General features: G+C 41.4%; 1 long non-coding RNA gene across 1 annotated transcript in view; it reads right to left on the minus strand.

The window, feature by feature from the left end:
* Window positions 1–13,951: 13,951 nt before the first annotated feature.
* Window positions 13,952–19,801, minus strand: part of LOC112541000 (uncharacterized) — a 78,136-nt gene continuing 72,286 nt past the window's right edge. Inside the window, exon 3 of the long non-coding RNA XR_015795616.1 lies at window positions 13,952–14,011. This is a non-coding gene — a long non-coding RNA (uncharacterized LOC112541000). The remainder of the gene's footprint in view (window positions 14,012–19,801) is intronic.

Raw genomic sequence — 19,801 nt, forward strand, 5'->3', positions numbered from 1 at the left:
GCTATTCTTCTTCCTTGCCTGATTTCCTTCTCTATATCCAGGTGGGAAAAGCAAGATTCTAACCGACAGCTCCATTATTTGCTGTGGTTAGTGCCAACTCTCTTGCCCTAGATTCGGAAAGCAGATCTGTCAAGAAAGCACCTTTCTTCCACTTAGAATCTTTGACACTTTAAATACCTTTGCTGGCATACTGTCTCTCATCCAGTGACCTAGCTAGACAGATTTTTGACCTCAGTGACCCAGTCTGCAATGATATGACCTGCCAAGATCAGACCATCAGGAATTGACACTAAACTGAGCCCAGCAAAGATTTTGCCCTTAGAAACCAATAAGACTTATCTTGCTCAGCAAAGTACAAGGAAAACCAATGAGCAACTACTCTGCCAAGTTGGCCTACACTTGGTTATTCCTATGCAAGTAACAGAAGGGTTATGACAGCTGCTCAAAAGCACGTACGTGGCATTAAACGAAACTGTCCCTATGGTGCTGATGAGATTGTCGCTCTGAGATAACAACAGCTGCAGCTCCAGTTGCTGGGTGCCTTCTTGGGGAAACTGAGAAGACAGCTCCCTCCATCAATCCTGACACTTAGACTTAACGAATCTGGTGGCCTCTGAATGTGTTGGCACAACTCTTAGAATTCCCACTTTGGTTACTGATTCCATAGTAGTTCTGGGAACTGTAGCCTCAGAACATTTTTCAAAGCAACTCTTTTGTGCCTATTTCACTTCATCTGCCATCAAGCAACAATTCTAAATAAAGGAAAAAAGCTGGGTAGTTTGTCTAACATCTGCGTTACCCAATTATCTAGACTGGCCCAGTTGTTAGAGTATCTAGATGGTTTGCAAACTCTAAGTATGAAGAAGACCAAAAGAGTCAGAAAGCTAGAGCCATTCCAGTTTACAGGAAGCCTACATTATTTACAGCTTAGTTTTAAATAAAGAAGATACAACCAAGATGGCACATAATAGACATAATAAAAAATATGCATGCCAGGGAGAATGATAAGTTTTTCTTCCTCTTTCATAACTGCAGAACCTGAGGCCATCCAATGAAACTGATTAGCAGGAGATGCTGAACAGACAAAAACTTGTATTTCTTTACACAGTGTGTCATTAATTTATGTAATTCACAAAGATAAATATGTTAATGGCTACTAGCTAAAAAGGTTTCAAAAGGGAACAAGGCCAGTACATGGAAGATAAATCTATCAGTGGTAATTATCAATACAGGTAGTCCCCAGTTTAAGAACAAGTTCCATTCCCAAAGTCTGTCCTTAAGACGAATTTGTATGTAAGCTGGAACAGCATTATTGTATAATACTGTATAAGTAGTATTGTGTAATGAACCTGAACCATTGTGTATTTAACTTGAATCATTGTGTAATTTTGCTACAGTAGGCTCTGTTCTTAACTATGGGTCGTCTGTAACCCGGGTGTTCTTAACCTAGGGACTACCTGTATTCAGGAACCAGCTGCAGGGGAGCAAGATGAGAATGCAACTGCCTCCCTGGGGGGTTCTTAGAGAGGGGTGTGGAGAGTAGCAGGATACCAGATTAAGTAGATCTTTTGTCTGATCAGGCAGGGCTCCTAATTTTATTGATGTTGTTGCTAGATACGGTTAAACACCTACTGGAAGCCAGCAGAAGAATTAACAATTGATTTTCTCTGAATGGATGAGAATGCTGCCATATCAAAGGACTGTGTACTATAGTGATGGAGAGTGTTAGATTGGACCAGAGACTCAGTTAGTTAGTGACCTGAATCTGATAGAACAAAACAGTTAACTTCCAACCAATAGCACTAAATTCCAAAATTTCATTTAGGAATTGTGGCTTCCAATCAAAACTGGAACTTCTGAGGGATGTCAGTTCTTCAAGATAGACCAGATCAAGAAATAGACTCCACAGGAAGATTATTACTATACTTTATTGAGATAGGCTATAATAACAGAATCTAAATCTAATATCATGAACAGCCCTAAGAGGGGCTTTTGGGGGGATGAAAAGTGTGGGTACAGATGCTGGAGAACCAGAAGGCAATAAATCCCTCTTTTTTTTTTTTTGTCATCCAAAAATTCCTTTAATGTGGCCAACTCTTGAACAGACATGGGATATTGTCTCTAAGCTGGAATCTGGGCTTTCAGATTAAAGTTGATAGCACAGTCACTTGCTGTATGGGGAAGTATAGAGCCTCCTCCACCACAAATTCATTCTCAAAGTCCAAGTATTTCCCTGCAATTGTGCTCAAGGGGCATGGGGATTGAGAGTGAAAAGCTTACAAGCAGAGCTGTTGATATTTCAATGATGGGAAAGAAATAGTACCTTGTTCTCAGTGCCCACCTGGATTATGTAACTGTAGTCAGTCAATCCCTAACACTATGGGAACCTGTAAGGAAGCAGTCGCACAGAGTGGTAAGAGTTCTGTGTGACCCTGTATTGTCAGCTGCAAGGGAGTCATGTATTGCAATAGTGGCCCAGCTCTTAGCATCTGCCCATTAATAGTTTTCACCAGCATCAATCTTTCTAATGTTTAAGTGCTCAGATTAAACTCCTCTACTGTGGTTTCATCTAGAAAACTGGTTGTTTGCCCCTGAGTCTACACAGGCAGAGAGTCGTATTTTCTGGCCTGAATCTAAACAAAGAGTAACAGGAATAACAACATGTGCTTGACTGCTGTCTGAGCTCTCCTTAATTGTCTGAGGCCCCCCTGGAAAGCTCTTGGGAGAGGGGCCCGCGAAATTTTCTGAAGCAAGGCCTTGGAATGATTTGGGCAGTTGCTTGTTACGTGGCCAACAGATCCACGGGTTCAGCTGAGTCAGAAGCACGAGCTTTAACTGTGCAAGATCTGGCTTTATGACCGAGGTCTCCACAGTAAAAGCATAAACCAAGATTTCTCCTACTTGGTTTCTCTCCTAGTGACAGAGTTCTCTGGGTTGCCCTAATTTGCAGGAGGTCTCTGGCACTGGACTTTGAGAAAGCGATTGGAAGGGGGGCCATGGGCGAAGGCATGCCGCACAATCTCCTCTCCTGCCTCAACTCTTCCAATCTGCCATCTACCACCATGCAATGTTGGAACAGCTCCTCCAAATTATCTGGGGGTCAGCCCTTTAGGGTAGCCCAGATCAGGAAACAGACTCCACAGCCTAGGACTATGCTTTATTGAGATAGCATATAATAACAGAATCCTGCAATCTTGATTGTGCTTTACCTCCCCTTCCTTTTATATTCCAGTGAATCAGGGACATGCCTGCCCAAGTCTCTTCTGAATATTATCTCGTTCCCCAGGACCTAAGAAATGTTTCAGCCCTCTTTGTTTACATAATTCTTGCCTATTTCTCTCAAGGTCATCTCCCTGATTCTCTCCGTAAAGAAACTAGATTCCTCTGGACATGACAAACTGGCAGGGACTAAATATTAAATGCCCTCTGCCTTTTGGTCCTCTACTCCAGAACTTTTTTCTCAAGGGAGTTTTGAAAGCAAGCTCCATGACTTTTGCCGTGGCTCAATAATTACTATGGTGTAGTGGTTGGAGTGCCAGATTGGGAAAAGAGCAACTGAGATGTGGATCTCCTTTCTGCTCCACTGTGAAACTCACTGACTCTTTTCACATGATATGACATGACTAAGTCAGCTACTCCTCATGCCAATTACTGCTGTGATGTACCAGTGGTTGTGGATTGTGGTGACAGACCTGTAGTGGCTCTTTTTGAAGTATTCCACTCTGAACTTCTTGTTCATCACAAACAAACAAAAATAAAATGAAGAAACTTGTCATGGCACAGTAAGGACAAATGCCACTGCATATTGTGGGTGGGCAGATTTACCTACCCCCACTATCTTCTGCCTCTTTTCTTCTAACTCTTCTATGACTACAAGGGGAGAACAGTGTAAAGTGTAAAGGACACAAAGACATATTACTTAGAGAAGCTGCATTTCCAGGGAACCTTTCTAGCAATGTCTACAGTATGTTTCAGAAGCAAGGGGAGAGAGGTATGCGTTATGCAGATCTGTTTGCACAATGCAGTTGACCCTGGGGATTAATTTAACCCCGAAGACTCTTGGAGTTATTTGACTGGGTATGATGTTCAAACCACAGATTAACCCCATCCCACTTGACTCAGTTATTCAGGGAAGGACGAACAAAAAAACTGGTCAAGAAGCACACTCCAGTTCTGCACAAATCATGGCTTATTTCCCTCTTTAAAAAGGAGATGAATCTGCCGCACCTCTGCCAAGGGAGTGACTGGTTAATGTAGTAATGCCCACTCTGGAGATGAAGTGTAATTAACCTGCCACCAGCATGGGCTAAATAAAAGAAGGGAGGGAAGAGCAGAACATAAATTATCACAGAGATATACTGGGCCAGCTGCTCTCAGGATGGGGACTCTGGACTGTCACCAATCTCTAACTCTACTTGTAAAGACTAACTCACCCAGTAGCAACAGGTAGCCAGAAATTCCCTGCAGGCATATGGGCCTGCTGGCAAACAGTCGGTTTCTTCATTTCTCTCTCTACCTAGTTTCTAGGCTAACTGAAGCATAAGGAGAAACTATTCCTCTGCCCACCCCCTCTTTTTCCTCAGACCAGCATGTTTATTAGAAGTCTGCTAAGAAACAAGTGTTATCTGTTTTCATGTGGAAGAAAAGGCTTTCCTTTCCCTGCGGACCACATGGAATCTCAGGCTGCTAGCCTCTAATATTGTTCATGGGCTTATTAATAAAGCCATTTTAATTATTTCTCATGAAACAGACAGAGTAGCAGTTTTGTTATAGCAGCCCCAAGTGTGGGAACTGCTATGCTGGCACAAGAATTTCTCAGTTAAATGGTAAAATGTGAGAGAACTTGTAGGAAGAGGTCTACCCAGAAAGAGGGATAGTGTTTGATGAGGAAAGATCTTGTGAGCCAAACTCATTACTACAACAGCCATTGCCACAGCCTTCCCATTGTTGGGAAATCAATACTGATGCCCCAGGTAGAGCTGCTGAAAGCCATTCTCTCTTCAAGCTAAAAAAGCCTCACCATTGCTAATGAGTAGGTTCAGTAGTACGTGAAAAGATTACAGTGAATTAAGAATGAATAACAGTCAAAAGATCGGGTTTCAGAATAAATAACATTCTTTCATTTTGTTCTGGAGACCGTGGATAAATATATGGCTTTAAAACACGATTGTAGCTGTAGTGTTATATAACTGTTTTACATTACATTACACTGTGTTAAAATATTAAGAGAAGCTATTACCATGAAGCATACATATGATATAGATTTTTCTTAAAAAGATTATACCTAAGTGATCAACCGATGACAATGGAAAAAAAGGCATAATGTAAGAATCAAACAGCAACAACAAGAAACTACACAAAACAATTTATGTTACTTTAGTGGGCCTCTATGACTTCACTTCTGACACATTTCTACTCTCACATACTTTTGTCCTTTCAAAGAGAAATTTTATTTTGCTTCTGATTTGTGTCTTCTAGCTAATCCATATTAAATTTTGAGTCCATCTGGCTTAGCAGGTATGTTTAACCTAAGAAGGAACCTCTAGCCTTTCAGGTATGGGGGAGCTAGAACTCCCAGCCTTCCTTAGTACTGATCATTCCAGCTGGGCAAGCTGGGAGTAGGAGTACCGCAGCAGCTGGAGGGGCACAGGTAGTGCACAGACCACTGCCTTTCAGTGGGCCTTTCCCTACTGCTGAGTTGAATTGCTCTCCACTCATCCTTGAGTGTCAGTAGAAAACTCTAGTAGCATGGAATATGTTGCTCCCATTAGCAATCCAATGCTTTCTCCCTACATCTACCTCAGGCCATTGATGCCACCTGATATCCTTGCCAGTTAAGAGATGACAAAGCCTAACAGATTCTACGCACCTCAGGACTGAATGTGACAAAATCAAAAATGGCGGGGGGGGGGGGGAGAGAATAGAACTTTTTACACTGGTACTGCAAAGGACATCTTAAGACTGTCTTGCTTATGCACCGTACAGTAATAGTATGTGGGAATGATCTTGGGAGACAGGAGGAGGAAGAGCCACAGATGAGGCAATGGTCAGATAAGAGGCAGCTTAGCCTGCAGAAGGAATGGGGACATGGCAAATGTCTCAGAAGGGACCCTCCCTAGTTTCTTGGACTACAAAGGTGAGGGGGGAGAGGTGTACTTTCAGACTTGCAAGTTTTTGTTAATGTAACCTTACAATACAGATAGAGCTAGTACTTCTGGGTGTGCTTCCTGTCCTCACTACCTTGCAGGGCTGACATGTACTGGGGGTGAGGGGAAGGCAAAGATGTTGCCAGGCATGTATGAAGGCTAGAAGGACCATGGAGAGATGCCCAAGAGTGGGAGAGCATAAAAGCCCCTTACGGTAACAGTACAGAGATAGCAACTGCCCCTCCTAGTGAGAAAAGAGCTACTCTTATCTGTTGGGATGCACAGGTGAGAGAAGAAGACATACAGTCTGAATGTCAGGATTGCTTTATATATACAGCCTGCAGCTTATACATGGCCATTCTTGGTTTTCTGCTCTATTGCAGCTTTTCAGGTATCTGTAATAAAACCAGCTTATCAAAGAGCTGTGCCCTTGAATCTCTGCGTGCTCATTTTTGAGTTCAAATTAGTCCTTTAGGTAGCAAGACAATTCTTTCAACTCCATCACATCTGAAGTAAACATTTGTGGATACAATAGATGTAAGGTTGGGATTATCGCCATGGTAGCAGTGCAAGAAAAGATGACAAATGTCTTGCTTTAAAAAGCGAGTGGCCATGTATAGTTTAATAAAGCAACATGGTATATGATACAGCCATTCCTGTTCCTTTCCCCTCCCCGCTCCCCCCAACTTCTTTGCCAGCTCAGAGGCACTTTGGATTGTGGATTTGCTTTATCTTCGTAATGAATGAATTTTTCCCATCTACCTGTTATTACACAAATATGAGTTTAATGAATTGGAAAAGAGAAAATTAATAGGGTCACCAAGACGGCTAATGTTGCTTAATGGGGATCAGGACTAGGATCTCTTCCCAGCTTCTCTTTTTGGGGAAGTTACATAACAATGGTCCAGAAGGACAAAGTGGTTGGAAAAGATGATTCATCCTCCTTTCAGATACCTACTTCCAGAGGGCACGTTTAGCAGAGGGCAGGTTTAGCATCTAAGAGAGAAATAGAGAGGCCAGTTTTTCAGTGAAACTGGAAAAAGAAATGGAGGGTCATCTCTGAGCTCTAGGAGAAAGACCGACATCTGAAAGCTGTGTCATTGGCATGATACCTCTGGAGGGGCCACTGCCACACCTTGTCTCTACTTCCCCATAACATGAAGCAGATTTACAGGCAACAAAGAGAGCAAAAGAGAACAGCGTTGCTAGCAAAAGCTGCTGCTGTCTGCCATTCTAATGCTGTCGGGAGTTTTTGTGCCTCTATACCAGAAACATGGGAGATTTCAAATGGTAGTTGGTGACAGCACAATTTTGTTGGCCAGTTAGGCTCGGTTTTTTTGTTTCTATAAAAAATAGGAGCATGGATGTTAAAGTATTTATTTTCACTTATATTCAACAAGTGAATATGTTCTAACATTAAATGCACTCTGATATTAAGGCTCCTGTGGTCTGTAACTCCAAAAGTATCTTCCACACTCTTCAGGTTAGTGTGACATTTAATGACACTTTACAATTATCTTCTATACTATCCAGTTGGAAGGATCTTCGAAGGCTGAAAATTGCAGTACAAGTTTAAAAAAAAAAACAAATTAGTGTTGGCTAAGTGAGCCTGAATCACCCAAACTCTCAGACAATATACCTTCTTTCCATGCCCTTCCCTCTGACAATGAAAGCTAATCTCTTCATTAAGAGGCTCCATACAAGCGTGAAATCCCCCTTTGGACTGGCAGCAATCATGAGTTTGTGACAGATGTTCAGGACAGCATTCTCGTCTACTGGCAAGACACTCTGGTGACACCAGCTCCCCTACCAGCTCCCAGAGCTGCACCATAGAAACCAGCCACCCACCCACATTCTCCAGGGCATCTGTTCTGTGAAAGACAGCATTCTCCTTAGTCTCTTGCCTGTCTTGTGGGAAGGCAGGTTGCCTAGCAGAGCACCTCGGCAATGATGAGCTGATTTTCTGTGGGCCTTGAAGGGCAAAACCTCTTTGTTCACCGTGTGCCATGTGATCTGTTGTCAGTCAAGTGCCTTGCCACAGCCAATGCCCTTGATGCCACTGGGGCAAATGAACAAGGGTTCTAAGCTGAATCTAAATGCCTTCACCGATTTTGACTGAAGACATTATGAAGATTTGTAAGATAGAGCTATGATTAGTTGCAGCTCCCTGATAAACATATGCTTAAAGGCAAATGCAGGTGAAATAGTAAGATGAACACAGAGTTATTTTGATGGTAAAAGCCAGGCAATGATCTGTCATGTCGTACCTAACCAGTGGTACACTTCTTGACCTGATTGGACTATAAAAGCTTCCAAGATAGGTTTGAGCTTTGCCTGGCAACAGATTTCGAATTGCCTGGTTCTTGAATACATGAATTATTGCTTATTTTTCTGCTATTTCCCTTCAATAGCAAAAGGCTGTGGATGCAACGAAGGGATGGAATCACATGTAGTAAGTGGATTTGGGCTTGGCGGACTGAAATCTGCAGGCTAAAATCTACTGGGAACGTTATCGTGTTAGTCTCGTTGAAGCAAATGGGAACAATGACAGAAGTCTTCTGTTAACTGAAATGAAAAAGATCTCAGCAAACTGTCTTTCATCTCAAGGGTCTAATGCAGACCACGTTTGCTGTGAATTATACCATGTCTTCATTATTGAGAAGAGCCTGCACCATTTTGATTTTCTTCTTTATTGACCAAAATGCTAGAATCTAAGCAGAGGTCCCACCCACATCTTGATTTGGATTCAATCTCCACATCTTCAGAATCATTTTCAAGCTTACCCACAGCAATCCTTACTGCTGCCAACCTCAAAATGAGAAGAACCCCACAGAAGACAATGTTTCACCTGACCAACTAGTGCTTCCCGCATCCACCAATTGTTTTGGTACTTGTTCTGTTAGTATTTGGTGGAGTGGTGCACAAAGTCACTATGCACATCACAAAGGCTTTTCAGGTTCTCAGGTAATGATCAGAAAGTCAGCACACAAAATGCCCCTAGTGAATTTTTCCCCTTTATTTTTGCCTTAGGTAGTTGCAAATTTCTTTTGTTTTCAATCTAGCTGTGAAGCATTCAAGTTAACAAATTAAACTAGAATTCTTCTCTCCTCCCTTATTTTCTTCAGCGATAAAGGAATAAGATTTATAGCTACTTGCTCCATAATTTCTAGGTTAACACTTCTCTACTTGACATGTGCTTTGATTAAACTTGTGAGTATTTGTGTATATAGCTTTGTCTCTCCCCCACCCCCATTTAGAGTTAAGCAAGGGTGTGAATTACACTTGGCTGGCAATTTCTCAGGCTGGCAGGATGCTACTTTTCAAAACTTCCTCCAGAACATGATCCTATGACAGATGATCTCTCTCCTCTGGATTGGGTCCACAATGACCTGATTCCTCCACTTCTTCATGGTCTTCAGGCCACTCTGGAATGCTTCAGCAGTCTTCTCCCAGCCCACTATGGAACACTCCAGCAGTCTTGGGTCTACTAGGGAAACAGTGGACCTTCAGCAGCATCAAAGCTGCCAAGCCCAACATAGTTCACCAGCTGTCCCCTTCTTCTCCTACCAATCGGTTTCACTCATATTAATATCCAGTCTCCCACTTGTGAGAATTGCTATGTGAAGGTATAAAAACTCTTATCTCTTTCCCATCTAACTTATCAGGGTACCAGAATAGTGTGTATGTCTGGGTGATAGTGTGATAGTGTGCACCTGCTACATTCCATCATAACGTCACTAAGGCTCCTTCCCTTCACATTCTTAAATGTTGTGGTGCCATGGCCTGCTGAAATAATAATAAATGAATAGGTGTAACCCTCTCCCTGATAAATATAACTGTCACACCACTGACAGGGCACCTAATGTCAGATTGGGCTCCCATTCTGCTTGGACAAGCCAGCTATCAGCTTGTCCCAGCAGAGTGGAAGTGCAATCTGGCAGCAATCCATCTTTGAGTAAATAAGTATATACACTGGACAAGCTGTCAGCAGGAGGTGTGTCTCAGTCATTTCATACTGATACAGGGATGCTATCTTGCCTCTGGATAACAATCAGCCATTTCACCTCCATCATATTATGATAACAGCTATTCTCTCTAAAGTACTGGATACATCTTATTATGTAAAACAGTGTTTAAGTACTCCAGAATCAGGACAGACTTTCCACAAAATCATGGCTGAGTTTACCTCCCTTACCTCTGAGGCATATTCTAGCTTGATGTTTCCTTGTCTCTAATTACATTGTTCAAAACAGAATTTGTCACATCTGCAAGACCTCACTTCCAAGATGCTTTTGGCACCAAAGCTTTATCAATTTTACAGACTGGAGTAGTACAGTATCATATTAACCTTTGGAGGTTTGGAGGTGGACTTCCAGTGCACAAAATGATGCTAAAAGGCTTAGTGGATTGGGGACAAGCTGGGGTCAACTTTGTGAGAAGGAGAAGACTGGGATGGTTAGGACATTAAGGTGACATAGTAAGCTGCAAGCAGGGACAGCCCAAAGTCTTCAAAATAAGGCCTGATGAGGGTCGCCCAGTTTGAATAATTTAGAAAACTAGATGTACAAATCACCAAGGAAGCGTTTGGTGGGCACCAAAGAGAGGGAGAAGAGCACCCTAACTGAGAATTGGTGCCAATGAGTGGGAAATCTCTTTTTCCTTGAGAGTGGCCAAGCTGAGAGAGTCCAGCATATGGAGGATGTGTTCCAAAAAAATCTGCAACCAGAAAGCAGTAACCTCCTAGCATAAGGCATTATCCTCTAAGAACTAGAAGAGGTGCAGCTCTCAGGCTGTAGATGGCCTTGAAGAAGCTGTTAGATAAATACTAGCTTAGCTCTGAAAGAGAGGAGTGAGTGAGGAAGAAACTCAAGAATGCTCTGCCTTGATTCATATGATAAACATGGCAGAAAGATTGATCTTTCAGGATGCTGATATTATATGGGGCAATAATAAATTACAGTTACAGTAGTCCTTGTGGAGTCTGGCCTACCTCAAAAGGCTGATAATTATGTAGGTTCCACATCAGGAGTCAGATACATCTCCCAATAGAAGCGAATATATGTAGCTCAGGGTTGAACTGTGGAGTCCTTGGGGTTCTCTGAGCTTGGTTGTTTTCATGCAGATGTTTCATTACCCAGCTAGGTAACAACTTGATGTTACCTACTCAGGTAACGAAACATCTGCAAGAAAACAACCAAGCTCAGAGAACCCCAAGGACTCCATACATCTCCCATGCAGAAGTCCAGGAAGACCCATTCTTGCAAGAGGGGGAAGGTGAAACTAGGCAAGAGAGCCTCGATCCTGCCTGGATCTTCTTGTATAGCACTCTGCTTCTGACAGCTTAGGGATGTTGCAAGCACAAAGGCTGTTGAAGAAAAGCCCCAGTGTCTGGATCAGCCATCTTGCACTAGTGGCTCAGCAAAGGCCACCCACATAGAGGCAGCACAGGAGCGAGTCAAGTGCAATCTGACTCATATTTGCTTGTGATCTCTCTCACAAAGGGCTGCAACTGCTTTACTCATTTTAAAACAGTAGAAAAATGCTAGTGAGAAGCTACAGGGAACACAGAGAAGACATGAGTTGGGGTGAACCAAAAATGTCCATCAATGGAAAATCAGATTGCCCTTAGCTCTGTAGAGCTCCAACACTTCTGTTGAAAAACAGGATTTAATAAGTTTTTCTTAAAACACAGTGGAGCCAGAAATAGATTTGGCTGTCAAACAGGGATGAGGTTGTAGGATTATGTGGGTACCAAAACTGCGAGTTTGCCATGATGCATGTGGATGTGCCTTTATTAAGCTGATCCACAAATTTATTTATTTGCTATACTTATACCACACTGCAATTTTGCAGAACTCTGGTGGCTTACTGAAGTACAACCACCATTAAAAGGTCAGGATTACATTAAAAACACTAAAATATATAAAATAAACACAAATCCTGGTGTCAAATTTTAAATCCCCTCTAGAGCTTTGTTTTCAGCTGCTTCTGTATAGTGGTTAAAATAGATGGTAATCTAATTTCCATTGTGAGGCCATTCAGAGGTAACTAGGTCCCAAGCCATAAAGGGCTTTATAAGTTAAGACCAGACCTAGAAACCTCAGGGAAGCCAGTGCATGGCCCACAATCCAGGTGCATCATACTCCCATTGCTGAGTGCCAGACAGTACTTGAGCCACTGCATTTTGAAGCTTCCAAGTAGACTTGAAAAGCAGCTCCATGTAGAGTACGTCAGTGGTCTAACCAAGTGATGACAAGGGCACAAGTCACTTTAGCAAAGCCCTCTCACCAGGTGGTGCTGCAACTGGCACAATAGCTGAAGCTGGGCAAATGGCCCTGACCATGGCTTCCACCTGCTGTTCCAGCAGCAGCCATGAGTCCAGGATGACTCCAAGTCACAGACCTGCTCCTTCAGGGATAGTGCTTCTCCATCCTACATTCTCCATCACTGGAACCACCAGAGAACTCCAATGGACTAACAGTAGCTCTGTCATTGTACTGATGATTGTGATATGGATCCTTCAACACAAGATCATCATAATTTTACACATGATAGACTTCTGGACAGCAAAGTCCACCCAGTTGATTGGCCTCATCCCAAGCAGGAAAAGCAATGTACAGTATAAGACTTCAGTTCCCATAATCCCAGCTAGTATCACCTAGCTAAAGGTCAACACTTTCAGAAGGCCAGTATGGGGGAAGGCTGCTACAGGATCTAGAAATAACAATGCTAGAAGAGAAATGAAGAGCTATTCCAATGCTTCTGATACAGAGGTATTCGGTTTCAGCTGCCAGGATCATATGCAAGTGCTGGAAAGCCTTGGTGCAATCTCCTCAATTCCTTCAAGAGATATTAGCAAATTGTAATTTTTAACTAGGTAAAAGGGTGAAATTATTAAGTGCATTAAATGTAAGTGAAATTAAATTTAGTTATTTAGTAGCCCACCAACTGTTTTTTGGAGCACAGCCCAGCACTCCAGTCAAAAGCAGTCCTTGGCTTAGAAGCTGCATACCCTATTGTAGGAACTAAGTAAAAAGAAACAATGGGAACAAAGGGACAAAAATAAAGAACCATAGAAATTAAGCAAGCAGCATTTATTTTGTTATATAAAAGAGGAAATAAGGAAAAATAAATACAAAACATCTAAAAAATGTTATTCTGATTACTTTTAGGAAATTCTTACAATTAAAGGATTTATTCAAAATCCAGAAGAATTTCTGCAAAGCATTGGTCCTTAGCTGTGCTTGGAACAGTAGACTTGAGGGACAATATCTGGCCTCTAGTCTCTAAATATAGCTTCTGTTAATGCATGAAAAATTCATTGTAGAAGGATATGTATGAGATGTATGTATCTTTGTGGATTGGGATTTCCATGATAATGCATATTTTGAGTTATAATTTGACACTTGAGGTTTTGCTCAGCCTACTTTCTTGATGACTAGACAATTCTCTCCTCAACTTATTCCTGTCCATTCATTCAAGCATGCACAATTGAAGGCACTCCACATCCCCCTCCACATCTTCTCCTGTCACTCATTCAGATGTACCTATATTAAACTTGCCAAATGCAAGTTCCATATTCAAATGTAACTCTTTTTCAAACTTGCTGGCCAATCTCTCCCAATACCACATCAGTGTTCACACCTTTTCAAGCCACAGGGTGTGACAGAGCCTTAAAGTGAACAATGAAATGCTTCACACCTACTCATTATGCGAGACTTTTCACAGGGCTACAGGACCCATTACATCTCCACAGAGTAAGAAAAGGAACATTCTGAAAGTCGTCAGAGCTGTCCTCATGTCTTCTTTTTCTTCTTCCATAACCTGTCTTCTGAACTTCTATTCTTTTATTTTAGTTGTGCCTCCTAAGTGGAGACAGAAAAATTTGGCATCTTATAAATCTAGAATCCAGTATAAATACTAAGGAAATGTACAAAAATGAAATACCGCAGTGAAGAGCATGAATTATTATCTAGTATGTGCAACAATTATGGAAACTGAAATCCAGCATGTCTGTTAACTATGAAAGATTAAAAAGAAACTCCATGATCTAACCTTACTTTATCAGTATCTACATAATCAAAGGTCATGACTCTCAAAAAAAATTGCCATGTGATGTCTGAAGTGCAATTAATTTGCTTCCGGTGAACCCCCAGCTCAAATCCTATGCTGGGGAGATCCCTATACTAGTAGTAAATCCTGAGAGTGTTGGACAGATGTGAGTCCCTCACTAGACAGTAATGTTAGGCATTCAGTCTCAGTAAAGACTGCTTAAATACAGCTTGATAATGGGAACAAATCCAAGGCCATTGCACCTGTCATAGCTTTAATATTTGTCAAAGTCTTGCCATTTGATCCAAAGCAAACAGAAATTAAAGATGGCAGAGCAGAGGGAGAATGTGGGGAGCTGTGTCTAATGCTGAAAAATGTTTGCCATACTTTCTACTGTGGTGGGGGATGTGTCATGAGTATCATTTCTTAAAGATCTTGATTTTACTGAAGTGATAATCTGAGTCTAGAAATACACTGACATCCAACTCTAATTAGAATCCATTCCCTAAATCAGAAAACTGCAGTTGAGACAAGTTCAAAATGCCTGTCCAGCTAACTTCAGTATGTATGTATGTATGTATGTATGTATGTATGTATGTATGTATGCATGTATATATGTATGTATGTATTCTATCGTATTTATATAGCCTTGGTATTCCATGCCTAGTATTCTTCAGAAGAGTTGGGGTTATAATTCGTACCATATCCATCTAGCGCAGACAAGGAAAAATACAGGAACAATAGCTCCAACCTAATTGGAGGCCACAAGCTGGTAAATGTTACCCTATTTCAGTACCACTGTAAATAGCAGAAATGTTACCAAATTAGTGCATTCCTGTTCTCTTTTAACTTTTATTTTGAGAGAAGAACCCACCAAAATCCCAGCCCAGTTTACATACTGTAGAGAGTAAGGAAGATGGCTCTGATGGTTATCTAGGCAAAAGAGGCTGAAAGATGACATTCAGAAATGGCTCAGGCCCCTCCCTGATTCACCGAACTACAAGAAGAAGGAGAAGGAGGGACAGCACAATCAGATTTGCAAGATTTTGTTATTAAAGGCAATCTCAATAAAAATAATTCTAGTCTTCCGTGGAGTTGATTTCATGGTCTGGTTTACCTAAGTGGGGCCAACACATACATTCTGAGTTTGTCCTTCATTTGTAGCTCAGTTTTGTAGGTACAATTACTTAAAGGAACATAGACATGCCTAAAGATGAAGCCAAATCCTTTTCCCTTCCCCATCTTAATGCTCTCTACATATACTGGAATATGGGTCCAATGCTGGCTTTAGGTGATCAGGACAACTGTGCAACAACTTGAAGGAACAAGATTAGGGACATTACAAGATTGTGTGTCCTATCCAAAAATATTCCCTGTGTTACCCACTTGAAAGTAAATGCCATGAAGTTCTTAAAAAGCATCAGATATTTGAATGAGTTTAAAAACTGGGAGGAGGCAATATCACACTGAGCCTGCCTGTCTGCCTGCCTGCCTGCCTGCCTTCCTATAGTTGGAAGGAACATACCTCCAGGACTGAAAGTGGGGAAAATGTTTTGCAATTCTGGGTTTCAAGACATAGGTTAAAGACGACATGATGGTACATTAGGTGGAAAATCCAAGAGAAAAAACCATATACTGTTCATTATCCAGCAATGAATATGATGCATGAACTGTCAGGAAGATTTCCTGCACAGGCTTCATTAAGATAGCCAAGAACTGAAAAACGACATTCCCATGCTCTCATCATTTAACACTGGTTTATCTCAACAGAAATGATTTAAGAAAGCTTCCCAGTAAAATATGCCTCTAAGTAGTTCAGAAGATATCAGAAAGTGAGGCCGATTCCAAAGCAAAACCTTTAGGGCAGCAGGTCTTAAAGCTGTTCTTCTGTTCCTACCCCCAGAAGCCTTTTTTTTAGAACAATTATCATTGTACTCTCAAGCCTGACTTTAATTTTGAAGCTTGATTTTTTTTAATTAGAAAATGTAATTAAATGGTACAGGAACCTGGAGAGGCAAATTTAAATGAAAAGTTAACTCATTAAACGGGGGATGCAGTGCAGCAAGCTGGCGAGAGGACAAAGGTAGCAAGCACTGCCCTCTGCTGCTCCAAAGCGAAACCATGAAGATGTTAAGAATGGCTAAGACTAGAGAATGGGGAAAATTATGCTGGAAAAAGCCGTGTAACAACGTGCGAGTAATGCCTGGATATAGGTGATCAGCCGGAAGCTTAGCAACAACACAGAAGTACTACTATCAAGCATAAGTTCTGAGGGTAAACAAACCAACCCCAACCACCAAACCAGACCATTTGCAGGATGCTGAGACGAGGAGGAGGAGAAAGGTATGCTGGGAAAACAGCCACCAGAGGTGACAATACCTAGACCTGTGTGGGCAGCATCTCTCTAGAAAGAGAAGCCCTGCTTAATTTGGAGGACTCAAGAAATAGCTGCATCTAAAACCAAGGAGGGTCATGGTGGAGAGCCTAATTTTGATATATAAACAGGGCACATTGGTCAGGGATGCTCAGTTTTACCACCATCCTTATGACCTGGCTCATGCAGCACACTAAGCCATGATTGGTTTGCATTTGCTTAAGATACTGTGTGAACCAAACCAGTTGTAGTTTATTCAATAAACCTTAAGAAACCTTGGCTTAACACAGTATATGACTTCTCTCTCTGCCTTTCCCCCAACTTAGCTCCAACATCACTAGCAAAATAGGCTGGAAAAAAGGTGGCAGAGGAAAATAAGGCAACTTCTCTTTCCTACTTTCATTTTTCCTTGCCAAAGGCATCCTTCTTGCCTAACTCAGACCCTAAACATATGGCAGTGACAGTCTGGAGTTATCCAGGGGTAAATGAAAGGCATTATGAACCTCCTCTTTGCTACATAATCTCCCTTGATATATGTTTCTAGAAACAAGGGGTGAGAATATGAAATCAGAACCAAGGAGCCCAAAATTCAATTCCTGTTCAGTCATAACACCTACTGGATGATTTTGGGACTGTTAGCACCATCCATCATTCCAAGCTATTTGATAAGTTTTTTATGTGGGTAAAATGGATTTGGGAGAACCATGTCTGCTACCCTTAGCTTCTTGAGGGAAAGGCACAAAAATTAAAAGGATCTGATAGATTGGCTTAAACCAACACTAACAATATATGCAAGAATTCAAATGATTCCCTTTATGATTCACAATTTCAAAGATGCAGGTAGTGGCACAGAGTTCAGCTGTAATGAAAATGTACATCTTGGTTTTATAAATTTGTTACATAGCTCATGGCTACAATTAAATATAAGACCAAGAAACCTCTTATGTTGGCATTTACAAAAGATAACAAGTGTTCCTTCTTCTTTTTCCTATTCGTATATGACTAATTAAGAGAAAAGTAATCCATTAGAGTATCAGCAGATGGAAGCACCTGGGCAACTTTGCCTGGGCCAAGATGCTAAGCACAGTTGGGCCTGGTTGGTATTTGGATGGGGGAATTCTAGGGAATACCAGAACCGTAGACTAGAATGTGAGATTAAAAAAAAAAAAAACTGTCATCAGAAGGCATTGGCAAACTAGTACCATATTGCTAGCTACATCCTACATGGGTATTCCTGTGAGGTCACCAGAATTATCCTCAAGTTGATGAAGACTTTATTTTAACCCACTAAAAGTATTGTAACTGTAAACTGAGTTGAATTACCCCCTATAGTTTATACACTGTGGCAAATAGTAGAAAGTTGAATACCTCAGCAAATATATTTGCTAAGTAAATATATTTCCCTGAGGGATTTTGAATTGCCTTCTAACTTGTAACTGATTAACCCACTTTTACCATCTGGAGCTCTTCATTCATTCATTCATATATTTTTTTTAGCATGGATAAACATGATGATCAGAGAAAAGATCCAAAAGAGTATGTCAATCTGTTTACTTCTGATCCTTCTACCTTACCTGATAAAAAAAAGAAGCTGTTGCATCAAGGCAATGGAGAGGAGTACAAATGGCTATAGATACCATGACAGAAAACCAACTGTGCTTTTGAAGATTAATCTTGCTTCCTAGTTCAGTCATTTACTCCTTCCTCTTGCTTCATCTCCATCCAATAGAAGAGAATATCTGTAGTTTAGGGTTGAATTGTGGAGTTCTTGGTGCTCTCTGAGTTTGGTTATTTGCTTGAAGACATTTCATTACCCAACTAGGTAACATCATTAGTGCACTGATGATGTTACCTAGCTGGGTAATGAAACATCCCCATCTGTCCCTCCCTTTCCAGTGCAGCTACTCTTTCTCCTCTCCATGCTGTTCATTTTTTCTTCTTTTTTTGCTGTTCCTACTGGAAGGAAGAAGGGGAATGTGTGTGCAAGAAACACCATTATTAACAGGTGTAGAGTAGGACCAGTTTATAAATTGATTTATAAAACAAATGAGGCAGGTCTTATTACAGGCACTTGGTTTCAATCAACAGTTACTGCTTATTCTTTTGGTTGTTCTGGCTTTGCTATCTTGTAGAACGCAGCTTCTGGCAGGAATACATATACACACATATGTATATACATACACATACACACACATATATATTGGCCTTTGAGTGGGGCCTGACTCCTGGTTACTGCCTGGACAAACCAGTGCAGCTTTCTACATAACATTTTTGAGTGGTTTGCACTGCTTTCTTCTTCTTAGGGCTGAAAGAATGACTGGCCTAAGGGTACCCAGCTGGTTTCCGTGCCTAAGGCTGGACCAGAATTCAGGTTTCTTTCTTCCTAATCCAGCACCTTAACCACTAAGCTGAACTGGCTACATATATGTATGTCACATGAACACATACAGGTGAAACTTGAAAATTAGAATATCGTGCAAATGTTCATTTATGTCAGTATGGCAACTCTAAAGGTGAAACCAATATATGAGATAGACGCATTACATGCAAAGCGAGATATGTCAAGCTTTACTTTGGTATAATTGTGATGATTATGGCGTACAGCTTATGAAAACCCCAAATTCACAATCTCAGAAAATTAGAATAGTGTGAAAAGGTTCAATATTCTAGGCTCAAAGTGTCCCACTCTAATCAGCTAATGAATCCATAACACCTGCAAAGGGTTCCTGAGCCTTTAAATGGTCTCTCAGGCTGGTTCATAGGAATCACAAGCATGGGAAAGACTGCTGACCTGACAATTGTGCAGAAAACCATCATTGACACCCTCCATAAGGAGGGAAAGCCCCAAAAGGTAATTGCAAAAGAAGTTGGATGTTCCCAAAGTGCTGTATCAAAGCACATCAATAGAATGTTATGTGAAAGGGAAAAGGGTAGTAGAAAAAGGTGCACAAGCAGCAGGGATGACCGCAGTCTGGAGAGGATTGTCAGGAAAAGGCCATTCAAAAGTGTTGGGGACTTTCACAAGGAGTGGACTGAGGCTGGAGTTAGTGCATCAAGAGCCACCACACACAGACGGATCCTGGACATGGGCTTCAAATGTTGTATTCCTCTTGTCAAGCCGCTCCTGAACAACAAACAACGTCAGAAGCGTCTTACCTGGGCTACAGAAAAAAAGAACTGGTCTGTTGCCCAGTGGTCCAAAGTCCTCTTTTCTGATGAGAGCAACTTT

Source organism: Python bivittatus, unplaced genomic scaffold (assembly GCF_059951505.1).
Source record: "Python bivittatus isolate LINGU-HERP-01145 unplaced genomic scaffold, Pbiv_v1 ctg000220_np1212, whole genome shotgun sequence".
NCBI lineage: Eukaryota > Metazoa > Chordata > Lepidosauria > Squamata > Pythonidae > Python > Python bivittatus.